Here is a 12,987-nt window from a genome sequence, read left to right on the forward strand (position 1 = left end):
AAAGAAGGAGGCTGCAATGCTTGGTAAGAAATGTATGCATTATCCTGCTCATGTAATTGTAACCTCTCTGTACAGTATGTTCACAAAAAAATTAAATTAAAAAAAAGAAAGGTATCTCAGCTTAAAAAAAAAAGAAAACGAACTTTACAACATGGGGTGGGGGGGAGGGAGGAGTTGCAGAGGTGGGGAGGGAAGGAATAGTAGGAGAAAAACAAAGGAAGAGGTAAATACCTTTCTTTTTTAAAAAAATTTACAATAGTTTCTGCACTTTAAGAATTTGTATATTTTTCTATATGCATGCATATGGCAAGTACTAGGACTTGAACTCAAGGCCTCATGTTCTTGCTTGTTTTTATTCTCAAGGCCTGACACTCTACCACTTGAACGACAGTTCCAATTCTGGCTTTTTGCTGGTTAATTGGAGAGAAGAGACTTATAGATTTTTCTGCCTGGGTTGGATTGACCTATGATCCTCATATCTCAGACTCCTGAGTAGCTAAAATTATAGGTGTAAGCTACTAACACCCAGCTGAAAATTGTATTTCTTAAGATTTTCTTCATAACGGTGAGATATTCCCAGAAAACAGGCAACCTGTCACTTTTCAGTGCTTCTTTTCTTGGCATCTTATACATTGACCTGTTTCTACAAACATTCATTTCCAGAAAAATGTTTACCTCCTTAAGTCTTTATATGTTCCAATACCCAATCTATGCACCATCAGGTAACTACAAAAACATTGATATGTAATTACCAACAAATGACAGCAGATCTCTGCATTCTCTGCATGATCAATCTTGGTAAATTTTCTAACTTTCATTCCAAACAAACACCACTGAACAGATGTCAAGCTAAAGTGGACTCCTATAGAGCCTCTTCAGAATCCTGCTAATGTCCCTGTTCCTCAGGCTGAAGATAAGGGGTTCAGCAGGGGGATGACCACAGCATACATCACTGAGGCTGCCACACTGTTGCTGGGGAAATGAGATAGAGATGAATTAAGGTACGTCCCAATGCCAGTTCCATAAAACAAGCATATGACAGATAGGTGGGAGCCACAGGTGGAGAAGGCTTTGTGTCTCCCACCCAAGGATGATATTCTCAGAACAAATAATTTTGCAGTAAGAGGAAAGGATCCCTGAGATGGGGAAAAAGCCAAAGATGGTGCCAACACAATAGGTGACTAAATTTTGGGTGAAGGTCATAGCACAGGCCAGATTAAGGAGCTGAGAAGGGTGATAGAAGAAACTGGCTACTTCAACATCCTTGAAGCAGGTAAGCTGTGGAGCAATCAGATTATGCTGCTGTGAGTCCCAAAGGCTAATGAATAATGATAGCAGAACTAAGGAGACACAGAAGCGAGGGTTCCTGATGACCGGGTAATGCAGGGAGTGACAGATAGCCAGAAAGAAATCATAGGCCATCACAGAAAGAAACATGCCCTCTATATATATTGAAAAGAGACATCTGTATGAGGCAGCCTGCATAGGAGATGGCTCTGCTGTGAGTCTGGATGTCCACCAGCATCTTGGGGACAGTGGTGGTGGTGAAGCAGATGTCAGAGAAGGAAAGGATGGAGAGGAAGAAGTACATGGGGGTGTGGGGGTGGGGGATCAGAGGTGACAGCCAGGATGATGGGCAGATTTCCAAGTCCAGTGATCAGGTACATGGACAGGAACAGACCAAAGAGGATGGGCTGGAATTCAGGATCCTCTGAGAGGCCCAGGAGGAAAAATTCTGTGACTTGTGTGGTATTTTCTGATGGTAGACTTTTTGGCCATAATTTGGGGAGGGGGGAAAATGGATGGTAAAAATGAAGCAAAAAATATGCATCAAAGACTGAACTTTTTTAAAGTTCAGCTATTTCTCAGTTGTGACAAATCCAGTCTTCTTGAACTCTGCTTATCATTTATCCATTTTCTTCCTCTATACATTTACTTTCAAAATATTCTAATGACCACTGTTAAAAGGCTAATAACACCAGAGATACTGTATCTATGACCAAAGCCTACTCCTTGCAAGCAAGGATATAGGCCACTATTAATTCCCTTTTTACAAATAATATTCTACTAATACTGAGCATCATTCAAATACACTGGATTTATATTGTAGGACAAAGGTAGATATCACTCTGAGTCAGGGAACTTAGAGACACCATTCAAGCCTAGGACTACATATTTTAAACACTAAAATTAATCATTCATAAGCAGAAAATAGAGTTTGCACTGGTTATCTCCCAGGAGTTTGTCATCATTCATGGGTTTATTACCACCTTCAAGGTTTACCTATGCTCACTCAAGTCCTGTTTGTTTGGAAAAGGATAATACAGTGGTGAATAGGTTCAAAATATGTTATACCTCCCTAAACAAATCCCATGTGTGTGTGTGTATGTGTATGTGTGTGTGTGTGTGTGTGTGTGTGCATGCATGCGCACATTCATGTGCACATACGCTGGTCCTGGAGCTTGAACTCAAAGACTAGGTGCTATCCCTAAGGCTTTTTCCTCAAAGCTAGAACTCTACATCTCTTATTTATAGATGCATCAATTTAACTCCATTATAATAGTCAGCTCCTCCATGAAAGGAGTCAGGAAAAGATCATTTTATCCCAGTGTTGCTGACCTACTGGGGCACACCAAATGTATCAAACTCTCTCTGCCTCTCTGTGCTCATACTAACTAATGAAAATAGAGTAACTTCCATCTGTACCGTATATGGGGTGCCTTAAAGCATCTTCAAGTTAATAGATATTCATCATTGTGGTTTGCTTTTAAAGATACAAAGAAGTTGATCAAGGTGCATTGAACTTAGAAACTGACATGTTGAACTGAATCCCCTCTGTACAACTATTTAAAGATGAGTTAAAATAGAGTCCACCATAAAACCAGCTAAAATTGGAAGTTCAAAAGCAAAGTTTCCCTTCCTTTTCTTTCTACCTATTTTTCATGGTTTTTTTCCGCTAACAAAATATGTCATGCTTTTTTTAATAACTGATACGCAGTTAAACGGATTCTAGAGCCCCCATGCTCATGACATAGGCACAAGAAAGAGATATTTCACTCTACTTCATCACTCATTTGGTAGAATGAAACTTTAGACAGGAAAAATAGAAGGTATTGAAGCTACATAGTTGATGGCCAATTATTATGAAACATGGAATCATCTATATAGTATTTAAGACAGTTTTTTTAAATTTTGGATTCTTCTTATCTACCAAAACCAATATAAAGTTTGGTTGTGGCACTTAAAAATTAAATAGTCATTCCTCTTCAAATACATGTGCATACAAAGACAAAAATAACATCTCATGGAAGACCATGATAATTTCAGATCACAGGATGTTTCACCTGAGGGATGAAGAAACCTCCATAGCATTGTTTTATAATATCTAAATTGTATTTGACCATTATTTTATTGTGTACTACTTTTTTTTGGAGGTAGTTGGATTTGAACTCAGGACCTTGTGTTTGCCTGGCAGGTACTCTTGCCACTTCAGCCAGGCTCCAACTCTGAACTTAGTTCTTGTATACTTTTTTTTTTTTTATTTTCTTGTATACTTTTAAGGTGTCCTTGATGCTGTTAGTTCTCAATCCCTTCAATCACATCAAAGGAGAAATGGACTCAGATGGCAAAGATGAGTCAAAAATGACAACAATTGAGATTAATAATTAAATTTCTGTCTAGGATTCAAAATAAAATTGCCGGTCACTGGGTCCAGTGTACTGAATAATTGTATTGCTGGACAATTTAAACATGGGTTCAGTTTTTAATCATAATTTTTATCACTTCTTATCATTAACTAGTTGTACAAAGGGGTTTCAATTCAACATGTCAGCACAATACATCTTGATCGGTGTCACCCCTTCCATCATTCTCCCCCATCTCTCCCGACCCCACTCTTCCCCTCAAGTTATCTGGTTACATTTTTACATATGTACATGTGTGTACATGGAATATGATTACTGTATTCACTTACCTTTAGTCTCTCTAGTCTTCTGCCCATCCTGCCCTGGGCCCCATGCTCATTGCTGACACCCCATTTTCTCTCTGTTCATTTTTTAATAAAGCTTGATATAATGTCCACATCTGAGATTGTATAAGCAGATTTACAAGTATGGGGAAGGAGGTGGGATTCTGTAATATTCCAGTGGCAATTTGAGATATAGTTGTGCTTAATTATCACCTGCCTACTTTTTATATGATCTGTGTCCATTATTAATATTTATGGAACCTATACCCAGAGCATTTATAAAAGCAAACCTGGAATGAGATTTATGAAGCCATAGTGAAATCTACTAAAAACTACTGAAAAGGCAGGAAGAAGGGTTGGAAGGCAGGCATTAAAAAGTATTCACAAAGGGATTTTTTTTTTTGCCAGTTTTGAGGCTTAAAACTTGGGGCCTTGATGCTGTCCCTGAGCTTTATTCCTAAAGGTCAACAATCTACCATTTGAGCCATAACTCCACTTTGGATATTTTGATGCTTGATTGGAAATAAGACTCTCACAGACTTCGTTACCTGGCCTGGCTTTCAATTGTGATCCTCAGATCTCAACCTCCTGAATGGTTTAAAGTTACAGGCATGAGTCAGTGGTACCAAGTCACAAGGTGAAATTAATCAATGAAATTAATCAATTTAATTATGTGCATGTTTTGCACTTACCATGAAACCTAGTTGTATAATTCACTGATACTGAGGAATTCTCAAGGACCCATAGTGTTTCCATGACAACCAAGAACACATTCCACTATTCCTATGAATCCATGGATGAAATGTACATAAACTAATCACCTCCCGTCTTCAGGATCCAAGCCCTCATGCTTGCTTTCATGAAGAGGAATCAGTATGTCAAGACTGCTCTTACTGAGCTGTGTAGCTTCCCTGCTGAGCCATGACAAAGATGTGTAGATTCAGAGATGTCTCCATAGCTGGTAACCAATTCAGGTTCAATCTAAGCCCTCAAAATGGATGAGAATGTTCAATGCCACATAGGATCTTCTGTGAGGAGAGGACCACTGTGCAAGAAGAGAAAAGCTCTAGACCAGCTCCACTGGAGATATCAAACTGCAGGGCTGAGGAGACAGGCCAGGTATGACCTTGGGGGCTCAATTCACAGAGGTGGCAATTAGCCAAATCTGCTCCTTTTGTCCAAAATAAAATCTCTAAGGATCTTCTCCTATTAATAGAGGAATAAAGAAGAGAAAAGCAAATGTCCACGAGGGGGTTTTGACTTAGGTACCCAGCAGGAAAATGTAATCATTTCTTCCTTCTCTATTATTTTATTAATTACTGTTATTTTATTGGCATGAGGTATACTTGCCATTATTACCATATTAAGAAATTTAGAGATGAATGATGAGAGGAAGAGAGGACTACAAAATTAAGAAAATTGAGGGAGGTTTGGAGTGATGAAAGGGATGATATCGGTCAAGATGTATTCATGAGCATCTTTATTGGATGGCAACTCCTGTGTACAACTCCGTAAGATTTTTGTGTGTGTGTGAGAATACCATACAGAGGAGTTACAATTACATGGGAAAGATAACGAGTACATTTCTTATCAATCATTGTTGCCTCCTTGTTGTTTCCCATTCCCATCCCTTCCCATACTCCTCCCCTCCCCTCACCTGAACCTCCCCCCAAAACCCTCACCGAAGTTGTTAATTTTGTTTTTTCGACATATCGACATGTACATCTCATTGTTGCAATGGGTTCATCTATATTCCTAGTTAAAAGATTTGTTTTTTTCTCTTCCCCTCCACAAATTATACCAACATCAAATACAGTGAAAGCATGGGTTATACTGTAGGGGAGGGACATACAAATCACATAGAAATGATCTTATAAATATGATAGAAACAATTGCATGAAAGGAAAAAAAAACAAAAAAACTTTTTTTTACAAAAGAAATTTACATTCACACTGTTGGAATGCAATGACAGCATTCAGTTCCAGAAACTTTTCATTTTATAAAGCTGAAAATTTTTTGTAAATCTCTTATCCTACCCTCTACCCTGATAAATATCGTGAGAAAGTAAAAAGCCAAGATACAAAAAAAGAAAAATCTGATGTCAGTTTAATCTACAAGTGTAGATAGTTCATTTTAAAATACATATTTTTAAATTTTAAATATATATTTATATGTTAATATATGGACAAAGAAAAAATTAGAATGCGATATATATGCATATATATATGTATGTATTTGTTGGCTGTTTTGTATAAAGCAAATGGGAATAAAAAAAAAAGAATTTCATCAAGGAAACAGTGATTTGGGGCCATATTACCAAAAGTCCTATACAAATTCAAGCACTAGCAAAATTCCAATAGGAGCCAGGTGCCATTGGCTCTTATCTAAAATCCTAGCTACTCAGGAGGTTGAGATCTGCAGATCATGGTTCCATGCCAGCCCAGCAGAAAAGTCTGTGAGACTCATCTCCAATTAACCAGCAAAAAACCACAAGTGGAGCTATGGCTCAGTGGTAGTGAAAAAGCCTAGTGATAGCACCCAGGCCCTGAGTTCAAGGTCCAGGACTGGAATACACACACACACATACACACACAAATAAATTCAATGTCTTTTCAATTTTTAATAGTTTTTATATTATATTTTATTAGTCTTGGGAATATTTTAGTTATATATAATGTATATATATATAATATGTAAAATATAAATCATAGGTGGTAATCATTGATACTCTACCTTCCATAAAATCAGAGAACACCATTCCTACTGTACACTGTAGCAGCTCTTCATATGATTCAGTCATAAATATATAAAACGACAAATATAGGGGCTTGAACTCTGGGCCTGAGCACTGTTCCTGAGCTTTTTCATTCAAGGCTGATGCTCTACCACCTGAGCCACAGCTCTCTTTCTGGAGTTCTGGTGGGATTAACTGGAAGATAAGATTCTCACAGACTTTCCTGCCTTAGCTTGCTTTGAATCATGATCCTCCGATCTCTGTCTCCTGCATAGCTAGGATTATAGGTGTGAGCCACCAGTGCCTGGCCTACCATGCAATTCTTAAACTGGACATCTACTGTATGTCTGAATGTGACGGAAACTGAAATTCATTAGTCCATCAGCTAATAGTGGAGAATATTTAACCAATTAGACATCAGTTTATACATTTTACATGTGGCCAAAGTTAGGCAGGGGAAATGATGTGGTTTTCCCTCTAGGAAGTCGAAGGTCTGATAGAGTGGAGTAGGTAAAATGACAGCTACAGCCTAATCAGTGGTATAAATGGGAACTTGGAGGGTGCCATGGGAGCCAAGGCAGGGACCAGGTCCGCTCCTTGAGAGGTGTGGTGGAAAGGAGTAGTTGCAGTCTCAGGCTGATGATAAATGCCAGGTATGTGTGCAGGCACTGGACACTTCGTGGTTCTACAGCCCTGATTAGTTCCTACTTTGGATAAGAAAGAAGTTAGCTGGGCACAGGTGGCTCACACCTGTTATTCTACTCAGGAGGCTGAGAACTGAGGATTGTGGCATGAAGCCAGCCTGGGCATGAAAGTCTGTGAGACTCTTATCTCCAACAAACCACCCAACAGCTGAAAGTAGAGCTGTGGCTCAAGTGATAGAGTGTTAGCCTTGAGCAAACAAGTTCAGGATCAGCACCCAAGTCCTGAGTTCAAACTAGGACTAGCACAAATAATAATAAAAATAATAATAAACAAGGAAAGATAAATTAAAACAAGCAACTATAACATAAAACACGTGAAAGCTTTTATTTAAAGCACTACAAGAACAAATCATATTTTACAAATTGTACAAAGGACATTCCAAAGGAGCACAGATTGTAACAGCTGAGTCAAGAATGAAGACATGAATTTACAAATAGCTACAAAGCTGACATTTTGTACCCTGGCAGAGGGGCACGTCCCTGCGTTGTTCCTCCACCAGACAGAGTTTAACTCTGTAGATTAGTATTAGCTGCAGAGTGCTCTCAGTTGCCTGCAGCCCCAAAGTTCAGTGTCCATGGAACTGGCGAACACAAGAGAATGTGCTAGACGCTTTTTGTTCCACAATCTTTCATCTTATGTCAGGGTCATAAACTTACTCCCATCAACACTAACCCTTGCCCACTCACCTGTCCTTCTAGTTGATCAACAGGTGTCAAAATAGCTTCTTTCCCCACAATTTGAGGGTCTCATAGTAAAGAGCAATGGCCATGAATATTAGACCAAGTGTGTATGTGTGTGTACGTGTGTACATGTGTCCATTATAAGCATTATGGAAATATCATAACAAAGTCTCTTCTTATAATTAATTTTTGCTAATATAAAGAGAGAACAACCACAACAGGAAGCTTATTAAAAGAAGCTTGTGTGTGTGTGTGTGTGTGTGTGTGTGTGAGCGTGAGCATGGGCTTGCTCACACGCACTCACGTGTGCATGTATGTGTGTGTTGAAAAACATCCACAAATATCACAGGATTTTCCTCAACTTAAAACACATTATATGAGTTTCAGCCAAAATACGACGCAGGCAGCATTCTTGGGAGCTATTTGCATGCATTCTTTTTACATTTTCATTGAATGATAACGAAGAGAACATACAATAAGAAAAAGAAATAAAAAACCACTTCCCGGTGACATTCTTGGGGTGTAAGCCCATCTCTTTTAAGTGATACCAGGCTGCCTGTGACCAGAGACTCCCATGTATCTGAGTCCTTTGCATGACTCCTTGTGCAGAATGTGGTGTGTTCTGTCTTTCTGATGATCCAGTGAAATGTCTTGTGCACTTTCCCCATATTTAGACTGCTACACCAGCTCCCCAACCCCCACCACCCCCACACCAACCATTCTCCTCATCTTGGGGATAAGAAATAACCACATATTGAACATCGTTCCATTTGCAAGCCCAATGACTGCATTGGATTACTCTGTGTGCATAGTTTCAAGCAATTCTTTGCCTTCTTGTAGCCTACAGCTAGAAAATAATTTACTATTTTTTTAATGGATGGTTGGTTTTGGAGGGGAGCTTGGGAACAGTGCCCAGGCTCTAGGTTCAAACCCCAGGACCAGCACAAAAAGAAAGAAAGAAAGAAAGAAATTGGTGTCTGTCTGTCATGGTGCTCAGACAGGGCCCATTCTGGAGCCCATGGAAGCTGAGGTTCAGGGAGCCTCGGGCCTGGTTGGGTGGAGCTCTTTCCTTCTTTACAAGGCCAGCTAATAGGTCAGCATGCCATTAGCATGATGGGGATGCCTAAGAAATGTCCACAGTGGGGTCTTCACCATTAGCAAGTTCTTGCTATCCTCTGCTATAATATGATCATTTGAACCTTTCAAAGCTGATGAGGAATTCTAACATATTGGGGTGATTCCTAGTGAACCCTGGGAGGATACATCCCCGAATTCTAGCATTTTCTGTGAAACAGCTAGCCTTGTTGGGGTGGGGGTGGAGTCAGGGTGGGTGGCAGTTTGTGAAGTCACACACAACCCTTGGACTTTCATTCCCTATATGGCCTATCGTTACTTGTGATTCCTTTAAGCAATGACACTCCACTAACTAGACAGCTAGAAGATCTAGAAGAACAATGAATGCCACAGTATGCTGTAAGGGTTAAATAAGGGAATAGACCCAACCTTTAAGAAAAATAAGAAGCTACAGATAGGGATAAGAAGTGAGGTTTCTCCAAAAACACATTACATGCCACCACCAGCAGTGCAGTTCTCAAGCCACAGGCAGACCATCTGTGGATTTTAGATCCCTCAAGGACTCTGGTCTCCATCTTGTGACCCTCTTTTCACACTGCATGATTTCACTTAAGATCATCCATAGAGATGAAGATACTCAACTCAAACAGCCTGCTAAGCCCCAGCTGTTGGATGTTTGGCATGATGGGAATGGACAGAAAAGATTCACTGGAGCTGGGCAGAAGGGAGGATGGAAGGCTGGGAGGGTAGGAGGGAGTCCCATGTGGGGGTCCCCATCCATCACAGGTACAGCAGGTGCTCCTCAAAAATCTCCAGGTTAACAGGTGACATTCACTTGCCCAGAACAGCATCCTCCATCTAGATTCAAATCTTTTCCTATGTCATGGAGTTTTGCCCGGAACAAAAAGAAAAAGATATCCGTATCCTGCTACAATGCAATCCATTCTCAAAAAGATGAAGACTTATCTTCAACACAGTAAGTCCCGCACAGAAATGTGATTGCAGATGTCTGGTATTATATATTATATTTAATATAATATAATAAAATACCAGTAAAATGTGTACTAATAAAAAATTGAACCTTTTCCACCCAGTGCAAGCAAGTGGCCATTTCTGTGGTGACTTGCCAACCTGGGCTGTCCTGGAAGCAGTCTCAGAACCAATCCTGTGTCCCAGAGACCCCTGCATCTTTCATCACCAACCGCCACCAAACAGGAGGTGCTGGCAATAGTTCAAGAACATATCAGCTCTTTTCACAGATCAGCTCAGATGATCAGAGTGGCAACCTGTCTTCTTTCAGGGGTATTTATTCAAAGGGAAATAAAATTCAAAACATAAATAAAGGCAGCCATGACAGCCTTTTTTGCCAACTGGAGAGACTGATTTTGAACATGGTGGGGGGGGCTGGGGGTTAGGGTTGGAGTGTAGGCAGGGAGGGAAAACAGAGTTGGGCAAGAGTAATGCCATAATGCAAAGCACTGAGGAGGTTTTATTCCCTCCCAAAAGTGAATCTTTGCCCAAAAGGTTAGGCATCACAACTTCTTCTTCTGTTCCTCCTCCTCCTCCCCTTCCTCCTTCTCTTCTCCTGGGTCACCAGAAAACTCCAGGTTGGTGTTCTCCCAACCCATCCCAACTTCCAGAATTCTGCACACTTCCTATTCACAGACACTGAAGCTTCTGATAGATGGCTGGGCCCTTTTTTGGGTTCCAAGAACCCAGGAAGAAGAGCTTTCTTCTGATGAGTGTGTGTCCAGCCTCGTTTCTAGAATGCCCTTTCTAGAACGCAGCAGAGAAGACTCCTACAACAACAACAAAAGAGTCCACCGTGGGGCAGACATTTTCAAAGGCAACTTGTGACTCTTCACCCGAGCACTTGGGTGAGGGAGAAATGGGTTGGCCAGTTTGAAAACAAAAACACTACCTCTCAAAAAATAAAGCACAAATAGCCAGTCCAGAGGAAAAGAAAATAGGCTCTCTAAAGGAGGAGGATGGGAGCCTTTCACAATTGCCACCACATACTCTGTGGCTCCTGCAGCCAATGAGAGCACAGGGTGAAGGCAGGGAGAGGAGCAAGAGATTGGAAGACCACAAAGGACTTAGTTGGGAAACTGGGCAGATATGCCCAAAGATGCAGCCCTTAGCCCAGTCAGGACTCAAGTGAGATACCCCGAGACCCCATGTCGCTCCATGGGGGCAAATAGAAAGCAGACCTAACGAGGGACAAGTAGGCAGAGGGCAGCAGCCCTGCCCATGTGCCACTTCTAGTGTCTTATCCCACTTGGCGAGCATGGATAATTTGACTGGTTCAGACACAGAGACCTCTGGTGGCTAGGTGGGGTTTGGTACCCAATATTTAACCAAAGACATTCAGCCACAATTAAAAAGGAAATGAACATTTAATGTCTATGAGAACAGGAACAGGGCCTGGGCTCATAGTACTATAAAGGCAAGAGTCATTATGACCACTTTTTTTCTTTCTTCTTTTTTTTTCTTTTTTCTTAATGAGACACTTAGGGCAGGCTGGAAAAGGATAATTATTTTGAATTTCCCTAAGTCAAAAATTATTCTCCATCAACATGCCTTGGGCTCCCCACCCCCCGAAAAAAAAGTTATGGTGAAAAATGTTATCACCTAATGTAGGTTTTTTTTTCCTACTAATGCATGGGATTTGCACTTTTCTGAGAGTTTAGCTACTTGGCAGAGGACTAGAGAACGCATCTTCTATAAAAAAATGCCTACATTGTTTGTCTGTGAGATCAAGACCCACAGAAGAACAGCCTGTCCTAAATGAAGAGTCAGAGACCGAGAGAGAAAGGAAGCAGTAGGGAGTTGTCATCTCCATGCTATGTATGGAATCCTCTCAGTAACTAAGCAACCAAACTATCACTAAGCAAAACACCAGGAAGAGAAGCGTGTATTATCGAAAATTAAAGTCTAGACAACGTTCCTCCACTACCCTTCTTCCCTCCCCAATTCTGAGTGTTGACTATTTCTGTGGCATCTTCCAGTGCCACAGTCTCCAACACATCCTTCTAGAAGCCCACAAAAATGGATAGCTTTGGGGGGGACATCACAGGTTTGGTGTGTGTGTGTGTGTGTGTGTGTGTGTGTGTGTGTGTATGTGTGTGTGTGTGTGTAGTTGGCTATGTTGGCCAAATTAATTTTTCCAGTACTGTCAAAATGGTGCTCAGTGCCTTCAGGAAACAACTGTGAGGAGAAAGAAGGAAGAGTTTACTCATTTCAGTGCCCTTTCTTTCCAAAAAGTGCCTGGGCTTTGAGGAAGCTGACCTTCCTGGCTACACTGGGGTAAAGGAACAAAGATGGCTGTGTACACATCAGACATATAGAAAGGGGGCCTACTGACACTTCCGAGAAGCATTGCAGGAGAAGATAGTGCACTCTTGGTCTCTTAAAAATGCCAGCAACCGACCAAAGGGCAGCTGCTTCACTGTTGTCAGCAAGAAAAAAGTGCCAATAACCAAAAATTGTTACAAGAAAATAAAGGCAAGAGAAAGAACATCCTAATCTGGTAATGAAGATAATCGTGTAATTTTTCATAATGTCCAAACCAGTGGCCATTTCTCTCAGGCTGACAGCTTCCCCAACTTGTTTCCTTATCAGTCACCTGGAAATTGCCTTCCCTTTTAGACAGTGCTTTTTTTGTTTTCTGTTTTTCAGTTAGAAGATTAAAAATAAAAATTTTAAAAACATTCTTTTTAGGAACTCACATAATTGGAGAGTTCATAAAACCACACATTTTTCTACCTCCTTGTGGACCCTTTGGCCCACAGTTATAGTTACAAGGATTATAATTAGAATTGTCACAA

At 40.5% G+C, this 12,987-nt stretch overlaps 1 pseudogene; it reads right to left on the bottom strand.

Moving 5' to 3' along the window:
• Window positions 1-849: 849 nt before the first annotated feature.
• The window catches only part of LOC106000714, a 36,886-nt pseudogene continuing 24,748 nt past the window's right edge, over window positions 850-12,987 (bottom strand).

The sequence above is a fragment of the Dipodomys ordii genome, unplaced genomic scaffold (genome assembly GCF_000151885.1).
Source record: "Dipodomys ordii isolate 6190 unplaced genomic scaffold, Dord_2.0 Scaffold235, whole genome shotgun sequence".
Taxonomy (NCBI): Eukaryota; Metazoa; Chordata; class Mammalia; order Rodentia; family Heteromyidae; genus Dipodomys; species Dipodomys ordii.